This window comes from Gambusia affinis, linkage group LG08 (genome assembly GCF_019740435.1).
Source record: "Gambusia affinis linkage group LG08, SWU_Gaff_1.0, whole genome shotgun sequence".
Classification (NCBI taxonomy): Eukaryota; Metazoa; Chordata; class Actinopteri; order Cyprinodontiformes; family Poeciliidae; genus Gambusia; species Gambusia affinis.
The window spans coordinates 9,576,829-9,598,257 of record NC_057875.1 but is presented as its reverse complement, the minus strand read 5'-3'; the positions used below and the strand labels follow the sequence as shown (position 1 = coordinate 9,598,257).

General features: G+C 37.4%; 1 protein-coding gene across 2 annotated transcripts in view; it reads right to left on the bottom strand.

Moving 5' to 3' along the window:
• Positions 1–15,356, bottom strand: part of sema4ba (sema domain, immunoglobulin domain (Ig), transmembrane domain (TM) and short cytoplasmic domain, (semaphorin) 4Ba) — a 55,660-nt gene extending 40,304 nt beyond the window's left edge. Inside the window, exon 1 of one of the 2 annotated variants that reach the window (XM_044125049.1) lies at positions 15,208–15,356. The gene's annotated coding sequence lies outside the window, so the exon portion shown is untranslated. Of the gene's footprint in view, positions 1–3,353; positions 3,536–15,207 lie in introns of those variants that run through there. The other variant, XM_044125048.1, reaches the window with a different exon arrangement.
• Between the last annotated feature and the right edge of the window lie 6,073 nt (positions 15,357–21,429).

The following is a 21,429-nucleotide window of genomic DNA, read 5'->3' as shown; positions in this document are numbered from 1 at the left end:
AGTGCAAGGAATTTTAGCTATTTTTGCAAAGCATAGAGCAAATCAACAACAGGCCTAATTTAAAGTATGTTTCTTGTACTTTGTGCAGCTGTTTATTGAGAGATAGTCAGTTGCTTTTGTTATAGAGCTAAAAGGAAATCATAAGTTGAAAATAGTGTATTCAAAAAAGACTTTGCGTGAATATTTTAACGAGTATTCATTCGAAAATTAACAAAACTTGTAAAGTTTGTAAAGTAGTGTAAACTTTTAGCAGCCTACCTATCCACAGATGATCACCAATAACAATATAATGCAAAACTGAGGTAGATGCAAACTCTCTTTATGCACTGCTACATCTACTCACTAACAGAAAAGGTCACAAAGTACAAAATCAACACAAACATTTATGAACAATTAATAATAAAAACCCTCTCAACACTTGCATTCAATTTATATACATTTTTAAGATGTCAAAACGTTGTTTCTCCTTCAATGCAAGAAAATGGGAAAGAAATTATGAAGTCAGATCATATGCAGATGCAATTAAGGAAAAATATAAAAACCTAATATTTATTCAAATCTAAGAGACGCACATTTGAAACCAGGTGAGATTGATTAGACTGATTCAGTTTACAACTACATTAAGCTTCATCACAGTACGTTGACTCTAAGTAAATTTGTTCATACATATTCCTACACTAAATACGTCACAAATCAGAATTACAGCTGAGTCATAAATTGTAGATTTTTATGTTTTTTAATAAATTCTGGTTTGACCTATTGATATAACAGACGCCTCGTTTTTCCTGACAGCATCATGCATGCGGTTCATTGTCAAGGCCGCCGGCAGTATCCAGAATGCAAATGCCAGCTGTTTTCTTTGTGGATCAAACCAAAAGAAAACAGCAGAGCCAAGGTCAGCGCAGACAAGCATTTCTCCAGCAGCAGACACATGAGTCTCCATATGTGAGGCTGTGCAAAAGAAAAAAACAAAAAAATTCCGCGTCCGCAAATGTGATTTTGCAGCTGATTATATGCCACCCCTCTCTTGGAATAATTAACCATTCTGAAAAATTCATGAAAGCTCCCATTTATTCCTAGTTCTGCAAGCTTGACTTGTTGATTGCTTGGGAATCTGTGTCTGTGTGAAAGCTTGGCTTGGGAGGGTGATGTCTAACATGTCCTGTTAGACAAAAACAGACTGGATTTCAGCAGTGAGATCAAGACTTTCTTGAACAATCTCTAGAGGACATAGACAGATTCTCCTCTTGGGAAACTGAAAGGAACTAAATCCATAAAGTGTTTTTCTTATTGTTAAACCACTTGGCTTCCTGACCTTTGAGGTGTAGCCTGCTTGACACCAGAAAGCTGGTTTAATCATCATTCAAAAAGAAAAATTTACTTGTGGAAACAAAAACTAAAATATTCTAATGAAAGAAGAATGAAGATGGCTTAAAACGATCACTGGAAGAAGGTTATAAATATTTACATTTCGTAGCTTGCAGATAGGCGAAAGAAAACTCGAAGGGGTTCCAAGTACAACAGAATGGTATTTCTACTTAGTCTGTTGCCTTGTTCAATGTTTTGTACAACCAGAAAATTTTTGAGTATTTTATTAGTTGTATATCTAGAATAAACCATTGTAGTGCAGTGTGTTGTGAAAAAAATATGAGGGAAAAAAGTTTGACATTACTTTTAAGTCTTTTGCTAATAAAAATTTCAGCGTGGATTTATAATCAGCCTCTTTCATTCTGGTACCTATAAATCAAATTTAATACAAAGATAAGAGAGAGATTTTGTCAGAGGTAACCAGAGCTGCAGAGAGTTACAGTTCAAATGGGACAAGCTTAATGGCATAATTATTAGAGGTGGAGTTCTTTAATTTTACCCTATGTTAATTGCTTTTTTTTTGCTATTCTCTTGCTGTAGAGTGTAGGATTGATGAAGGAACACTTAAGAGCTTATAGAAACAAAAAAATATTTTGAACAAAGTCAAAATTGAAACATAGGCTTCTGTTTTGTGTAGATATTTGTACATTGTATTCCAGGAGTCAGTGAACCTCACCGCAGGTCGATGAGACACACCCCTAAAGACTTGCAGCAGTAACTCCAACAAAGCTGGATATGAATTTAAAGGCACGTCACATTTTAAGTTTTTATTTAGAAAATAATTTTTATTTTTTTTAAGTCATGCACTGTGTACTTTTTATTCCACTTCAAAAATATGCACTACGGCTTTATGACATATAACTGTTATACAATACATTGAAGTTTGACATTTTTATTTGGCTACTTTGAATATTTAAATGAAAGTTCCCTAAATATTTCATTAGTTCCTGATAGTAAATCTTTATTGGTACATAGCATTTGAAAAAGAGCACGTGATCTTTCAAAGGTCACAATGTAGCACACTGAAAAGTAAGTAAACAGAACATATAAAAATCATAAACTGACCCAAACAACTTGACAGACATTTCCATTTATGGTTCCCATCCATTAGCGGTCACCCTCACTTCTGGCAAGTTTACAGCATCAACGTTGATTGCACTGCCAGCAGTGTGTGTGGATGACAGATTTGAATTTCACACAAACGCACCTGAGGCTTATCTGTGGTTCCTGGGTCACTTCATAAAGCCCTGTCCAGTTTCATAACACAAAATAAAGTACACCAGTCTCATTGTGCTAGTGCTCAAATGTCAAAAACCAGAAGCTGCTCGGTATACTCCGTTTTGCTTTGGTTCATCAGATTTTTCACACTCCTTCAGAGTTCATGCAACGTTTCCTTCCTGGGAGAGGATGTTAGTGCATTTGCTGCCACTTTCAGTTACTAATATCGGAAGAAAAGCCCTTTAGCAGACACAGACTTAGTCCTGATGAGCTGTTGTAGCTCCACTTGAAGGAGCTCCCTTCCTTACTCTGCTAGAAACCCACAAGTCACCAAGTCTTAAGATGCCTAATACCCTTTTAAATAGTTGTGATTCTAGAGAAAATAAGTTAAAGGCCAATATTAAGTAATGGAACCATATCCTCTCCAAACCCACATGCAAACTCACATATTGCAAACTCACCCATTATGGATGCTCTCATTCAGAGCGAGTATTTAATGACCAGCCTCTTGCCATCCTATCATCTTACGATAAAGACTTAATGGAGATGGCTGAGGGCTGTCTTTTCTCACATCACACCCACTTTCTTTTTAAAAAGAAAAACCAACAATGACCCCAACATAGTGTGGCTCATGAACATTTTATAACTCTCCAGCAGGGCTATCCTGGCATCGTAGGTAACCAGAACTGCAACATCAATGATTCATGGAGCTGAGGCACCGAACAGTTAATGAACAGAAGGGTAGTGTCTGTAACAGTATTACTTACGGTCTGTGTCAGCCAGGCGTGAAACCAAAACTCTCTTTCACATCTCAAACAGGCTTTCCTTCTGTAGGTGGTGACATAAAAAAATACAGACTAATTCCTCAGCAAGCAAAGTGTCAAAGAAGAATCCACAGGAAGAGCTGATCTAAAGCTCTGTTAGAGGACAGCTGTGTGTCCGCACGTCTTTCTCTCCCTGTCTTTCTGACAGTGTGCGGTACTACAGCATGCATCCACTGAGTGTGGAGCTCCTCCCATCACTGACTCAGGAGGAGAGGGAGGGAGGGACAGAGCACATGGGAGAAGCAGAAAAAAAGTTTGACAACCTCCCAGCCTTTTCACAAACACTGAGTAGCTGTCAGGACTTTGAAAACCTTCAATAATAATTAGCAGTTTTAGAAATCTAGCAGTCACTGGGAAGAGGTGGCATACACCCTGGACGAATCGTCAGTCCATCACAGGGCAACACAGACGTATGAGAATTTTTTAATTGTTTGTTTCCTAATGGAGTTATGGACAACCTTCAATGATAGATGAACAATGATGGGAAGGATGGGCTGTGTAAGGAGCAGCCTTGTTTGCCGAACTGATCAAGTGAGGATACAGAGTGTGGTGTGATAGGAGACATAAGTGCTTGCTGAGCACATCTTAAGGCTCAACTACACAGAACAGCTACATTGCTGCGTTTTGTTTTTGTTTTTGTTTTTGTTTTTTGTTTTGCTAACAGATCCCTCATGGATAACAAAATAGATTTTGGATAGTATTAAGTACACCTAGAATGAAACCCTGCAAATAAGAGATTACAGTGTTTATGTTTGAGACCATCTCCTTAGCAACACATGCTAGCAGCTAAGGTCTTTCAGTTCAGATGAGACAACAACATATACTTTTGAAAGCTATTTTGATCTGTATGCTGTGTTATTTGTATGATGCAGTAATTAAAGCACTGGCACTGAGCAGTGAGTTCAAGAGTTGGTTACCATGGAGACTAATTGTGAACTGATGGACAGACATTATTAGTGTCTAAGGAGTTACACTGACTTCTTAATCAAACCCTCTGCTGTTTAGACATCAACAGATTTGACAGTTGCTGCTCCCTTCCCAAGTGCTGTTGGACTTGTTACATCTAAATGAAGACTCTGCTATATTAACATTCTTTGAACAAAAGAAATAAAATTTTTTTAATAATTTTTTTTTCATATAAGAAAGAATAATGAAATGCCTCTTGTAGCCACTAGATGTCTTTGGACTCACAGATCTTACAGATCCCCTGCAAGGATGTGAATTTGGAACCTTCTTCATTTGAAGCAACAGTGCTAACAATATCACATTCAAAATTTGTGATCAACATGCTAGAGTCCAGTGACAACTGTTTGGATGCTACTTCTTCACATGTTTTATCAGCCTAAAGTTTAGGCCCCAAACTAAACTTTAGGTTTTCAGTCCAAGCATAGGGTTTGAAGATTGCTCTTCTTCCATCTGCAAAGCACGCTGCCAAAATGTGAAAGAATCAAGCTAATCTTTCACAAAGTACTACAATGCAATGGATGAATCCTATTAACAAACATAGCTATGAATCTAAGAAGCGGTTTGGTGTCTATAACCCAATGTTTAAAATGAGGCAGCCCAACTGACTTCTTTTAAATATATTCGGCCACAGTGTACTCACAAAACTTTTCATTTAAAAAGGAAATTTCTTCAAATGTAGGCTAAGCAAAGGCATATAGTTGAGCAGACTTTAAAGCTGATAAACTATGTGCTTAGCAGGCACATCAGTAACAAAACACATTCTGTAATGTCAGGGATCACAAGATGAAGTAGTCATCCGTAAGCATGCTCCTGCAAGACAAAAGTGGAAGCATGATCTTTTTTTCTTTTATCTCTCCTGGGAGTCAGGGGAGATAAAAGTTCAGACTGCAGGTGTTTGCCCCTCAGTCAGATGTTAGTATCGTTATAAAGTCTGACTTTAATTATCATAATTACAGTAACTTCAAGTAGCCAGAGAGAGGGGGAAAGCAAGAAGAACAAAATCAGCACAATGAGAGAAAAGTGCAGTGCAGTTACAGCTCAGGCATCAAGCCTAACAGGTCTGTTTTAAAGAGTTTAATACCTTAAATCTGTCCTCTGAAGAATAACCCAGTAAATAAACACAGTCATTTGTTTAATTAAAAAGGCAATTTATGTAATCTTTCTACAGTTGGATGTTATGATTTACTGTTCATAGTATTCTTTTTTTGAATGCTATGAAACATAATCATGAACTGGCAGTAAATAGTATTTTACTGCAGCCATCAGCACATTTTACACATGTGGTGGCCATATTGAAATTTGAGGATTTGGAAGTTGCTGACAAACTTACTTCGGGGGGCGTTTCAATTGTATATTGAACACTGGAAATTCAAACATACATAAACCGAGAGTATAACAATGTTCATCAACGACATATAAAAAATTATGTGGATCTTAAGAAAACATTTTGTGACTCAGTCAAACTGATTATAACCCCAACCTGGGGTCAAAAGAGAGCCAAAACATTTTTGCTGTTTTGAGTAACAACAGTATAGTTACTATACCATACTGTGTATAGTATGGTAGATTATTCTATGTGTACTATACTATACTATACTATACTATACTATACTATACTATACTATACTATACTATACTATACTATACTATACTATACTATACTATACTATACTATACTATACTATACTATACTATACTATACTATACTATACTATACTACACTACACTACACTACACTACACTACACTACACTATGCTATGCTATACTATACTATACTATACTACATTGTACTATTCTATGCTATACTATGCTATAGCCCCTTGTCCAGGCTATATAGTTACCAAGCTACTCTATAGTAGCATATTGTTTCTTAGAGGCCCAAAGACAACACTTGTATGACAAGCATTCAAATTCGGGTTTTTACATATTTGTTTCTGCATTGGGAACATTCTTTATATTCTTCACAGTAATCTCCACAAACACATAAGTAGCAATCTGATTTAAACTTCATCATGCTCCTGTACTCTACACAGAAGAGATTCAAATCAAGTGATTTGCTGTGTGAATCATAGACATAATGTACTTCTTACGAAAGTCCAACAAGGATGATTTTTGAGCCATTGTACTAAAAGAACGACAGATGTGATGCATCAGTCACAGAGGGAGCCCTCTTAGTAATTGTTAAGGGAAAAGTCAGCTCAAAAGAACTATATATCGCTTAATGTTATATCACAATAAATAGCAACTTATTTGAAGTGTTGTGTGTCACCCAATCATATATCTATCTATCTATCTATCTATCTATCTATCTATCTATCTATCTATCTATCTATCTATCTATCTATCTATCTATCTATCTATCTATCTATCTATCTATCTATCTATCTATCTATCTATCTATCTATCTATCTATCTATCTATCTATCTATCTATCTATCTATCTATCTATCTATCTATCTATCTATCTATCTATCTATCTATCTATATAGATAGATAGATATACATATACTTGGTACTGAACCTTCTGTAGATTGTGGTTAAGATGCTAATGAATCTTAGCAGAGTGCTGTAAAATACTTCACAGTGAGTTACCAAATAACTTCACATACTTGCTCCAAAATAATTTCGTGGGTAAACATAGAGAAGTGTAAAATAGCGGGGTGTTGAGACAGGATGCCTCTTTCTAAAATAGCAGATGCTAATTATACACTTTAGGCAACTGCTGAGGAGGACGACATGAAGCCAAGTTTGAGGTGTTGGGAGTCTGCCTGCTGCCTCAGTGTTTCTCTACAAACTCAAGATTCCTCACTCTAAGACTACACTGAGGATACTCAATGAATTTTTTATTTTAAAGCCAGTATCGGGAATTTTACTTCCAGTCTGGAACTGTTGACACGCCTAAGGTTCAAGGGAACCACCTGTTGGTACCCTGCAGAGCTCCTTTTTTTAATCAGCTATGAGACATAAATGACTCCTTTGGAAAGTGGCAGACTTTCCAAACTCATCTTTAAATATTAAGTGTGCTCTTGAAATGTCACAATGGTTCATTTGAGCTGCATATTTAAAATAATGGTTAGAAATTGTTTGAACATAATAAAATGTACTATGTATCTAAAGAAAATTAATTGTGGTAATAAAATAAAACAATAATTGGTAGAAATTAATACGTTCAATACCACGTGGAAACAAAAGACAAAAGAAATCCTAGAAATTTAAAACATAGGAATGTAAACACAACTAAATTAAAATAAAATAAGATAAAATAAAAACAAAGTGATGCATCTAATTTGCAGAGAGCTGTAAAGTATACTCAAATAAGGTATATTATGAGAAGCAAGATTTCTTTATTATTACTTCTTTGTGTTATAACAGCACATAACAGCTATTTTCAAAGATAATAAGTTTTGTTTTGTCTTCTGAATATGTTTAACAATTCAGTCTCAATATGATGCCTTGCAAATGTAAATTCCACATGTTTCTAAATAACTTAACTATTGCGTCTTGTGACATTACGCAACTGCACAGTTCTTTGTTTTTATAGCAATTACATGTAGGCATATGCTACAGCATCCCCTTTTATGACTGTCATAAAAAAGGAAGCTTAATCAATTTCCACCTTCTTCATGTTTGGCACTCACCAAGCTGAAGCGCTGACAGCTCATTATGTGTAAATGATTAACAGCTGAGGAAATACAACTCAGCGATAAGCCCTCATGTTCCACATATTAGTCAAATGGAAACCCAACAGATATGAGTACCGGTACTAGTCTACTTAAATCCTCTGAGGGGGCCAGAGGCCCCGTCGACAACTGGTAAATTGTGCCATTTTAGATTTAAATCTTAAATCATCCTCAGAGTTCAGGAATAATGCTGTTTGACTGTGTCACTGGGTAACTTCAGAGATTCACAATGATAGAGTGTGTTTCTCATTGCAACTCTCCAGTATGATGAAATGCTGGGATTCTGGGGTGTTTGATAGAAATATGTCATAGAAAAAAAAAAACCAACAGCATGACTTCTTCTTTCTTGTACTACTTACTCTTCAGTGACAATGGATTTCCAAACAGTTAACAGTTCACAGATCAGAATAACTCTTTTGTTATTATTTTATTGTCTAGGCTGCAGACCTAGTGATAATCAGACACTTTTCTCTGGAGCACACAGCAATAGTTTTCTTAAATTTTCAGTAGGGAAAAAGTTTAACAACCTTGGAGTCTTAACTTGCATTCAGCAATAAAACTGCTATTAACAAGCCTTTTAGCTAATACACTCCCATGTACCTTACAGGAAGTTGACAGTTGCATAACGACAGAAAGACCTTAGTCAACTCTTACGTCAAGCATCTGTTCAGTGAACTCCCTGAGGATTTTTAAAAAGTTCAGCAAAGTCACAAAGTCACTTTGACCTCAGAGGTTTACAGTAAATAACACTATTACAGAACGGCTATGTAAATTCTTGATTTTAAACAAAGGTGTTATTTTTATAGATATAACTGTTTAATCAAATATTCTCAAATGTTATTATATTCATCACCAATTAAAAAAGTTAGAAGCATCACAACAAGAACACAAAGCAATTGTACATTATCTTAAATTTTCTGCCAGCATCAGCTTCAAGACTTTAAAAAAAAGAAAAAAGAAGTTTAATTAGAAAAGAAAGATGTTATCCCTTTCTTACATTTATATTTATGAAAGTTGTTCCTTTTTATTTTTAGAGATGTATTGAAAAATTCTCTGATGATTTTCATCTTTTCCTTAATTGGCTCTCAACATCACTGTTCCTGAGTAATTAGGACTACAAATAAGACAAAAAATAAAAAAATAATTGCATCAGCGTGGTGTGGCAGTCTGTTGATCAGTCTGCCACATTTTTAAAATAAAATGTGGCAGACACTACCAAATGTAATGACATGTCTGGTTAATCCAGGCTGCAACAGAATCAGAGAGAATGGAACTTTCAGAGGACAAGAAAACTAAACAGTGTTCTTCTGTTCTATACTTGTGAACAGTCATCATGTTTATTATGGAACATGCCGGGTTTGGAAATGTTTGCAACTACTTAGGAATCTCAGATATTTTTCTATGGAACTCCCAATATTTTGACATTTTGTGTTTCAACTTTCAACACTCAACCGCAGTAATTTAGTTTGTAAAAGTTAAGGATGAGTTACTATCAATACACGAAGCCATAATAATTATTATTTTTTAAAACTTTGTTTTTCATTAAATTGCTTCTGGAGGAAAATGTCTCCAGCTCAGAAGGAAAAACTGTGATGTGTGACTCATTTTGGGATAGCGCATGATGAGAACATGTTACACGGTGGATAACACCAGTGGCATATGATCAATCATCTTCACTTCACACATACTGAAGCCTGAGGATGATGTGAGTTTTGTAAGGGGTTTTCCATTTGTTGAAATAGAGAATTTGTGATACCTTGGCTTGGTTTAAAACAACAAAAAGCTTTAGTTTTTTCCTCCATGAAGCTTCTAGCAGAAGGGGTTTGTGGGACTCGTGCCTTCTGGCAGGAAATTCATGAAACCCTTGGCAGTATGTGTTCTATGGGCATTTAGATCATGGCTTGTCTTGTATTAAACTGTTGGATTCATCCAGGATTTTTCAATGTTATCTAAATATTACTAAGTGTGAAACTGCCTTTAAAGTTTCCTGCACTCCCATCACAAGTTCACCACATCCTCACGCAATCCGTATGACTTCTAACATCATGCGCTCTTTCACAATATGTGGTTGTTGCTCCATAATCTGGTTAGACTCTCTTTTTCACTAGCTAGCAGTACAGTCTATTTGATAGCTTAGACAGCTAAATAGTTTATCAGATCAGCATGCTGTCATACAAGAACAAGTGGCTCTTCTCCAAAGCAAGTGGGCTTGTTTGAAATTCATCGGAGCAAGAGGAACAGCTCGAGCGCTCCTCAGGTGGCCCACCACGTCCATGGCAGCGGCTCAACTCGTCTGCGATTTCCAACTCAGGTCTGCCTCCCCCACACAGATACACCTCCTCCATATTGAGAGAGCTCAGCTCTTTTTTCCTTTCTCTCAAAGCACGCAGCTCATGTCATAAAGTAAAGCTGTGAAACTGATTATACTGTGGTAGTTTTTTTTTTGTTTTTTTTTTCCAATGCTGCTGGTTGTATAAGTTAATTGAAGACAAAACTATTAACTCATGAGGGGGTTTCCTCTTTAGGGTATGCTAAATCACCAGCAAAGTACAAGCACATTTTTAATGCAAGATGAGATTAAATGAATCCTCAATCTTCTTAATGTATATTCAAGAGGCAACGCTTTGTTTATGCCACTTTTAATCAGTCCTCTTATAATCTACGATGTTACATAATTGTTAAAGATCAGTCACACATTTTAATTTCTATTTTGGGTTATTGGAGTAATGTGAATGAATGTAAATGAATGCCTGACTTTTCAGATTTTTAAAATAAAATGAAAAATCTTAGTATCTTCCATCTATTTCACTAAGCAAAAAAAATATTTTTTGAATGCTTGATAAAACTTGTCAATGAGTTTATAGATTTTTGAAAAAGACACTGAAAATGTAAACATCATTCCATGTCTTTCACCTGACAAAATTTCAGAAAACAACCTTTTAAACTTAAATATAGGAGCACTAAACTGCCATACATGTCAGGATATACAATAGTTTTTAGCATTTTTTCCAAAGTTCAAAGGTTCCATTGTGGTTTTAATAAGGGCCCAAAGTTCCTATTTCACCCTCATCAATTTAGGTTCTCAAATTTTGAAATGTTTTCATCATATATGTTTTGGCATGTTTCTGCTCTGCTTAGTTACACATTGTTGGCTGAAAACACAACCACAAACAGATGGACATAAACTAAATTCACACAGAGTTACTTTTGTCTTTTAATGTTTTATTGGCTATTTCTTGTTAAACCTTCAACTTATCTGGCTTAGAGTACAGGGTGCATTCCTCATTAAATATGGATATTTAATGAGTATCTATTATTTTGAGGGTTTTTGTTTGTTTGTTTTCAATCAAAAAAACTGGTCAAAACAGATAAACACTAAAAACCCAGTCACAGCTTTTATTATTCCATTGTATGAAATCCAGATACTAATTTTATCCAATTAATCTAAAAATCCCTAATTGCTGGACTGGTTTGGTCTGACACCAAACATTCATAGAGATTATGTAAAAATATATCATGCATTTTCAAGGACTGTTTACAGAATGTACAGAAAAACAAAAAAAAAATCAGGTTACATGATGTAAATCAGCAGGCCTACATGACACTGATAGTCTTTGCCTGCCAGAAGGTCTTACGAGTCTCATTAAGTGAAATTTGACATAAAATCAATTATCTCTTCCTCTTCTCACGAAAGAGCTGAGCTCAGTCAAAAGTTCTCAACTATCTCTCTTTCTGATATCTGACGCACAGGGAATTACATGGGATTTGGAGCAACAGGGCTTGAGAATCCTTTGCTTTTTAATATTTATCTGTATTTTTCATGTGTATTGTTCTTTATTATTGAGTAAGCCTTACACTTACAACATTACTTTAATTACTTGCCATCTTCTATTGAAAAATTGTCACTAATCGAAAGAAATTCTTAAGTGGTAATACAGCAAGGATCTGGATATAGAAATATCAACAGTGCTACTTTAAATGCCTTGATTCCAAACAACGTTTTGATTAAATGTACTTCTTGCATTACGTCTTCTGCTGCAATTGTGTTGTGCGTTGGTATTGATTCCTCAATATGACTGCCAATATCAAGTATATGTATGTTGCACATGCAAAATAAAGCAAGGATAACCAAAATACTTCAATCAAGCAAAAACTAATTTATACAACCATAATTGAAAAATCGAATAAAATCAATGTTAAAACTGTATGCTGAAGAAGAAACTAATACGACAAATTAAGAGTGCAGGAGTTTCCTATTCAAGTCAGGTGAAAAAACATGAGCTTTCAATAACGACAAATATAAGAAACTACCTGGTGTGTGGGGGTGACGTTTTGGTGTGGGTGGTGAGAACATCAGTAAGTATTAAAGTATAGTTGTAAGAATTTTGTAATTAGTCTGTGAGTGGAGTGGAAGACAGTGAAATCAAGATTGAAATTATGTGTTTCTGTTAAAATATTATATTAGCTCTGTGCAGTGTGGAATTGGTGGAGAGATGACAGATTCAAACCAAAATACAGATTACTACAGTTGTCCAGTTGTGACGAAATAAACGTATTTAGTCTTTCCAGTTCTATAATGTGTAAATATTTCATAACATTTAGATTGACTTGGAATTTGCCTAAATGTCATGTAACAATATAATTAACCAGTTTTTCCAATTTGAGAGAGCTTGGAACCACTACATCCAAATCTTGAACAACTCAGAAAAGCAATTTAAGAACAGGACCCTAAAGGGAAACTCAGGGTTGTGGTATTAGATCCTCTTTAGAAATACATGTCCCAGTTATTTTCAGTGAACCAACCCACACTAACAGCATTTGCTTGGTGCTCAGTGCACCAACCAGATGCTTTATTTTAGTGTAGTAAGCAATGTATTAGCATTTCCTTTGAAAGGCCATCTGTTGTCATAAATAGATAACTGTATTTGAATAAAATCCACAGAAATATTGATCTATTCTTCAGCATGAGGCATACATTGTTTGTTAAAGGCATATGCATGTGTACAGATGTAGCCGCGTCAAGCTGTGCTGTTTTGTGCCGCTGTGTCCTAAACTCTGCTGAGAAGCTCTTATTTCTCAGGTTGATTTAAACCAGCCCACAGCAAGGTTTATAGTATCAATTACAAATTCAAGTCATGAAAGCAACACATTGTGGCTCACAATGTCAGACAAAAAACATAAAACAGAATTTCCAAAGTCAAGAATTAAGCTATTGTAATTAAAAAACTCTTCAAAGGCATGTCTCAGTAGTGGGATGTGCTCAAAAACCGCACTGGAATTTTGCCACAAATGTTGAAGGTGATTAAAAATCTTTGAAGTTGAATAGAAACAAATTTTTACTAAAACCTTCAACTTTTACATTGTTCTGTAGTTAGACATCACAGCTGGATCAAGGCTTTGCATCTTATTAAGAGGCTGGACAACAGTGTGCTTAAAAGCCATGGAAAACAGTTTAATGAGAGCAACATGTTCATCAAAACAAGAGTGCTCAAACCAAAAGTGTCAAATAAGTCTTTGAAAAATAATTTGGAACACAGCCTGTAGGGCAATTTGCACCATAGAAAACGTAACTGCACAAAGTTAGCTGCAGTCTCTTCACAATAAGGAGGTCACAAAAGAAAAATAATCAAATGGTGAATCAGCTAGTTATGTGGAAAAAAAAAGGGGGATTAATCCAATATGCGATTAAATTTCAGTAAAAGTTGAGAAACATTTTTTAGAAACCCCATCCAAACATAAAGGTTAAAAATTCTGAATGAACTAAGATAATGCCTGAAAGTATTATATGGTTAAGCTTTTGATGAAAAACTTTATTCTTCTAGATTATTCTTTAGATACCACTTGTTGAAGAGAATCAGATTGTTTCTGTGGTGACATCTATGGGTGAAAATGAGAGCTACAGTGAATGCCGTACATCTGAAATGGCATTATAAAAGGTAACGCTGCTAATGTGGATGACAGAACTACTGTGACAAAGGACCGCCACAAAACCCTAACCCTAACCCTGCCTTGACATTTGAAAAGTATAAATTAACATCAAATAATGAATTAGAATACCCTAAAATATCTTAACATACCTTGAGTCATTGAACCTTACAAGCCTTTCTATGTAAACACTATTACTATTCCCCAGTACGGCAAAACTAGAAAACCTTAAAGAACAATCAGAGTGTTTCATGGATCTTGGTTACTCAGGATTCCTCACCATAGACAGATCCAGATCCCAATGGGCCACTGACAATTTCAATTAAATAATTATTGGTTCCTCATACCAATTACAAATAAAGTGAAACATTATCCTCCTGCTGGTTTGTGCACTCTGGGAAATGACCCAGTAAGATGAATGGCTACAATTAAACGAAAAGAAGCACAGACAAGCGGTGATTAAAATAGGGAAGATCCTGAGGATGAATTAGTTATAAGGGCATCTACATGTGAGGCAACTGAGACATGAAATATTAACTTACCATTTGATTTAGAGCATGAGTTATGGTTAGGAAAACTCCTGGAAATAATGGCACACTGTAGATTCAAAAAGCAATTCAGGATCATACGTTAAATCCAAACACCTTAAGTTAGGAAAGTGTTTGACTCAGCATCCAAGTGATATAATGTAAACCTCTGTTCTTGTCCATGACAGTCAAAAATCTGCATGCAGAAAGCAACCACTGGTTCACTCATCTTGGCTAGATGATGCTCATTGTACACGCCCAGTTTTTGTAGAGCAGGCAGGTCAAAGTCAACCATATGGTCCAAGAAAGTAAAATGAATTAAAACCTAATGCAAACAGACTCTTTTAGGTTCAAAAAGTGAAATAATACTAGAGATCTTGAAATCTGTTCAGCATCTCCAAGCTGCTGCACAAGAGATGAGAAATCATTCCACACTAAAAGGTAATTGCAGCTCTCCACAATGCCAGCACAGGAATCGGTCTCATCTTTACCATGGAAACGAACGCCATACTACATGCACGCACACTGACAGAGCAATTGCTATGGCATCCAGGACTAAGGCGACAAGAAGCAGAACAATTTACTCTGCAGCTAACTGCACACTCCGTCAACCTTGCTGTCTATCATTCTTTTACTCTTTCCATCTCTTTTCTCTCATTTTGCAATTAATCTCCTCTGTCATTAGTGAGTTGAATTACCTTTTATCAGCAGAGGACAAGGTCAGTTGGAGGTTCTCTCTTGCAAGTGGTGACAGAGGAAAAGAAGCTCTGTAGGAATCCCAAGAGATGCTCAAGAGATGCCCAAGGATGCGGCTAAGCCGGCACCGCACGCATGCATCCACAGCTACTATCACCGCCGGTGAGATCAGCACCAGCAGAAGCAGATCGGATAGGGGAGGGGAGGAAAATATGAAAAAAAAAAGGCAAGAGAGGGGGCTGCTCTATCAGCAGCAGTAGCATTACATCATAGGCTGCCTCTGTGGAAGGGTGGGCGAGGAGTGGACAGGGGAAGGGAGGTGCTCCTTGAAACGGCGCACTCCCTGTCACTGCTTCAGTGCATACACAAGCCCAAATTTAATATTTATAATCTGGTGACTGCAAAATGCTCTCAGTGGTTGGAGTCAGACCTATGAGATAATTCCATCAACTGCTCTTAATTGTGTATGATCACTGGGCTTTGTTGTCAGAATGGATGATGTACCCTATTATGTCCTCGTCCCTTTGGGGCAAAGACTGTGTCTGTGTGAGTGTAGGTCTGGGGCATAGAAGCCCATGCAGTGTCTATTGTGTGCAGTAATCTGATTGCGTGACCAGTGCCTGCCTACCAGTGCTCACAGAGCATGCTGATATTCAACCTCTTTGAAAGGTCATTCCAGATTCCTTGAGGCGGTTGTGAGTGTATAGGTACAACTGTTAGAGCGATTGTTAATGTTAACTTGCCTGTCACAATGAATTAGTCAGAAACTGTAGCTTGACTATGTCAATAGTTTAAGCACCTTGCAGGAAAGTGCAATTTTAGTAAGAGTTAGGAAATTGCTGTCTTTCTCAATAGCCAGCTACTATGCTTCAAAAGTAATAAGTAAATAAAGTGTCTCCTACGTCAATAAAGGGTTTTTAACATAATAATGATAAGGTATTATCAAGCTATATAAGGGATTAAATATATCTTCAAGAGTAGAAAATCACATACCAAAGATTTACCATATTGTTACATATTTTTTTTAAAAAGATGCAGAAAAACTTAGCTAATTCATTGTGACCAGTTACCAGCCCGCAGACCTCCCACCAAGAACAACATGAGGAAGACCGGAGCCACAAACAATCAGAGGGCCTGTGAACATGGAGCCCCAGGATCAACACAGCAAGGATAACTGCTCCCCTGGACTGGGGGACCCCAGGTCTGAAACAACGTGTCCACAGGTTCCACTGGCAACCTGCTACTCCCTCTACACTAAGACCCGAGCACCAAGGGCAGACCACACAACATAGCCAGGGTGGCCAGTTCCAGCAAGTCATCACCAGGCTGAGCCACACATACCCGAACACCTAGCTATAGACACCGAGAGCCACGAACGCAGTGGGTCCCCCACATGTGGTGGTCCAGAAGAAGAGAGCAGCTAAAATCCAACCTGAAAGACGAACAGACACACAGACATAATGACATGTTCCCACACTCATGCACACACACTGAAATTCAGGCCCACTCACCCAGTGTAAACACATACAAAATTAGATGCTACACACAGTCTCATTCTCCATACATACTCTTTACAGATTACGTCTCCACAGAGGGGTCACCCACACCCCGACCCAGGAAATGGTTCCCTTTAATCCAGGAAGGAGAAGAGCAGACCATCAGAGTCTATCACCCTGTAGAGCAGCCTATCAGCCCGAACAAGGGATAATTTTTCACTGCAGAATTTCAACTTTGATTTTTCTGTCTAGGACCAAAACGGCAAATATGACACATAAAATGCAAACGATGAGCTAGCATCATTTAAATTTTCAACCTTTGAGTTCAAATGAAATGCAGGTTTAAACCATTGGATGAAGATCAACAAATATCAGATTGTCTCTCAGGGATCCAACAAGCTACTTTTAGATCTCTTATTTATTTAGCAGTGAGGTGGAAAACAATTTAAATGGACCTATGTGTCTGAGGGGCAGTTGTTACACCTTGTTGTGACCGTTAACGTTAAATGAAGGTTGCCAGTTAAACTGGAGTAAATATGGCTGTTCGTACTGAGAGGTAGCAATGACAAAGAAAAGCAACCTTATAATTTGAGAGTTAATGACTGCTCAAAGTGTGATGCTCGCCTCATAATGCTCATGAATACCTCAGATCTACCAACTGTAATCTGCACTCATTGTGTTCCATGTAGAAACACATTCAGACTGACATCATACATAGGATGAATTCAAATACTTTAGTAGAAATAAGCAAGTTGTTCTACTTAATGCTAAAACACTGACTTAACTTTGCTATTTGCAGTTATAATTGTCAAATCAATAAAAAAATAAAATAACATTGCGACAATACAACCAAAAAGACAAAGAAGCATGGATAATATAACCAATTGCTCTTTTGTCCATCTCTGTGTTTTAAATGGAGAGAGCAACATTCCTTGGATGCCAAGTTTTGTAGGTTGGCTGGAATGCCAGCTGTACTAGGACAAGACTGTAGGATTTCGAGTGTGTATGACACCATTCACCAGTTGATGTCTGAGGAAAGAGGCTACCACAGAATGTAAACAGCACTCCAGATGGACCTGACCTTTGCTAACATGAATTGACTGAACCCTTTATAACCGCAGGGGACAACAGCTTTGAAATATTATTGCTGCAGAACACAGACAAGCTTCTTTGCCTAAGAGCTCTTCTGTCTCTCAGTTGCAAACAGATTTGAACTTCTTTGTAAAAGAGGAAAAGAAGGGGGGAATGGTAGTAATTTATAGCAAGTGGCTGACCTCAACATGAAACCATCCCATTTTTCACAAATACAAAGATCTGTTTCAGACACTGTGGTAAAAAATAATAAAAAGTCACAATAACACAATGGAAAGTGAAATTTTGTCAAATTATGGGGTACCATATTGAATGTCTGACATGTGGAAACATTTGAATGTTGCCATTTTAGTTTGGTTGTTGGAAAGGGGAACAAAAAGTCACAGCATGTTATCCCAGTTTTAAATTATAGCTACGACACCAGCAAAATAGGAAAAATAGTTTTCATAAAATTGTATGAATGGATTTATTTTAAAGAAATGAAATACAATATCACTGAAGAAACCTTTTTGTAGCTAGAGCTCAACTCAAGTTCAAGTTGAGTTGTATGCAAATAGTTTCAACACTGTTTGAAAGATATTACCAAAGGACCATTATGATTGCACCTCCTCATAGGCATGAGGCTGTTTCCTGTTTTGCTCTTCTGGCAGCAATTATAAAAGAAGTGGGGTTGATTCATAAATGTGGAACCACTCTGCTATTCCTTAGTTCCTTTTCAGGATTATGCACAAGAGAAAAAGGAGGCCACTAAAGAGTTTTTTAAGTAGATTGCACATGTGAACATTTTTTATTTCTTCTTTCTTAAAAATAGAAAGGTAGGATAACACAGATGTGCCCTCTGAATGTTTGCCTTTTTATTGTTGATGTGAATATTATGCCACTTTAGTTCTGATTTACAGTCACAGAGTATGGTAATAATGCTGTAATGTACCTAAAACTAACTAATACCTAATATCACCTCTGAAATCTATGTACACACTAATTAAATACAGCAGGGACTACATGTCTAGCTCAGCTGAATAACCTTGCTCATCCTGATACATCTTTGATGTTTGGGCACATTTAAGCAATGGATAAACAATGCAAATTTAATGCCTTTCACATCGTATTCTCACTTCAGGGCTGAAACATTTTCTTCATACATTGCTTCAACATATGAAATGACCAGCTCAAATAACAGTCGCTGCAGCTGCATCTTTAATTCAGTAAGGTTGAGTAAGTAAGACGTTGTAAAGCGGACTATAGTAACAACCAACAGAACTGCAGCTACTTCACTAATTCCATAATTTTGATGCATTTTTGTATGCCCACAGCAGTCTGTGTCATAAGGTGACCAACTGTCAATTAATGTACAGTGGCTGGATTTTCTTAAAAGGTTTGAATAAAAGATCATAAAGTAAACCATACATATTTGCTTGGCTCATTATCAGTCTTATGATGGATCATGTGCTGAAATGCCTAAAGTATAAGGGCATGAAAATCACATGTATAATTCAGTTTTAAGGATGAACAAATACCAACACCAAATTACCATTTCAAATGCTTTTGATGTGTGTTTTTAGAGTAGTTCAGTGAAAGACATTCATGTAATTTTTTTAAGGATACAATCAATTCCAGCTCCATGTCACAGTTTCAAAGATTTAAATGATCTGCTGATCATTTCTTTATGTCTGATATCAAAGGACTCCAACAGGTCCAACAGGTGCAGTTCATGTTTCAGCAAGTTACTGCTTGTTTGCCAGCCCAAGTGGGACTTATACAGGGGTAGTCTGTTAGCTTTTATGTTGTATCAGAGTATATTATCAAAAATAATGCAAAGACAAATTAATTCTAATTTAAAAAAATATATTCCCTGGAGTGGCAGGTGTCAAAGAGTTATTTAGACTTCACACATTGAAGACGAGATGGTGAGCTGTGATACAGGGTGTTGATTGATTTCACTTAACAGCCACGTCCTTCCTCCCTGCCAACTCCCGTTCTCCAGCCCTGGGGACCAGTTCAATTTAAATAAGGTCAAAGGTGAGTGGCCGGTCTACCAGTAACCAACAAATTCCAGAGGGAATAATAAACCACTGTCACATGGAGCAGATCTCTGAGCATAAAACAAGTGTTAAGATACAGTCATGCTTTAAACTGCAAACCAATGAAGAATAACTGGTTAATTTCATATGCATTCATTCAACATGAACTAATTTCTTTAAGGGAATAGGTGAGCTCAGATAGTGTGTCAGGTGACATCTATAAAAGGTACAATGATTTGTAAAAGTTAGAAAATGCTATGCCAACCAGTATCCATATTCCCTAAACATAGCTAAAGTGCAATGTTTCATATCAAATGTATGTCACAATGGTTCATTCCAGACCAAAACCCAACTGGGAATTTGTGAAGACATTACCCTTTTCCCACAGGGAGCGGTTGTTTGTCATAAGCCCAGCAGTAACGGTGGGGTTGTTCACCAAACAGGTTACTACCACTCATGCTCATGAAAACCTCTAATTTTAATATTTAATCTTGGGCAACATCAAAGGTGGTTTTACAACATGCCCAATCTGATAACAGTATCACAACATGCATGAGACTTTTTCACAGAGATTCATCAAGCATGATGTGTGTGGTGGCCACCATAGATCCTTATATAAGTAAATAGAAGCACAGCAGTTGTATCTTATTTTTTGTGTCTTAGAATAGTGACTTTAATCCCCAGCATGAAAGCAAGCAGAGATACTCCCTCAGAATCTTCCTTCAGGGTCTCAGAGGCTTTGGTACAGCTGTTTAGATAAAGCTCTGCCACTATGATGGACATTCCTACTTCCTTCATGGGAAAAATAAAGCATTCAATCATCTGTTTAAGCAGAGCGGGCTTTGAATGTAAAAGTAAAAAATATACTCTGTATATTTATAAGATAGATTCTGTAATATTCTCTGATGTTTCATGTTACAAATATTTTTCTTCCAAAAATAAATCCATCCATCCATTTTCTTCTGCTTATCCGGGGTCGGGTCATGGGGGTAGCAGCTTCAGAAGACAGGCCCAGACTTCCCTCTCCCCAGCCACTTGTTCCAGCTTCTCCGGGGGAATCTCAAGGTGTTCCCAGGCCAGCCGTCCCCCCTCCCGTAGGCGGAGGGAGGCTACCCTTTCATTCACCAGGGTAAACCCCACCGTACAGGCGCCGAGATTGGGAGCAACAAGTATGCCCACTCCTGCCCGACACACTAGCTCCAGCTCCTTCCCCACCTGAGAGGTGACATTCCACTTCTCAAGAACCAGCATCTGCAACCAAGGATCGGACCGCCAGGGTCCCCTCCCTCGGCCACCACTCATCACGCACTGCACCCGACCCCTTTGGCCCCTCTCACAGGTGGTGGACCCATGGGAGGGGCGACCCATGTTTCCTCTTCGGGTTATGCCCCGCCAGGCTTCATGGGAAAAAGCCCAGCCACCAGATGCTCCAGAGTGGGGCCCCGGTGACCCACATCTGGGTGAGGGAACGCCAAGACCAATGTTTTTGATCATCATTGGGGTCTTCAGGCTACACTTTGTCTGGTCCCTCACCTAGGACCTGTCTGCCTTGGGTGACCCTACCAGGGGCATGAAGCCCCAGACAGCATAGCTCCTAGGATCATTGGGACACTCA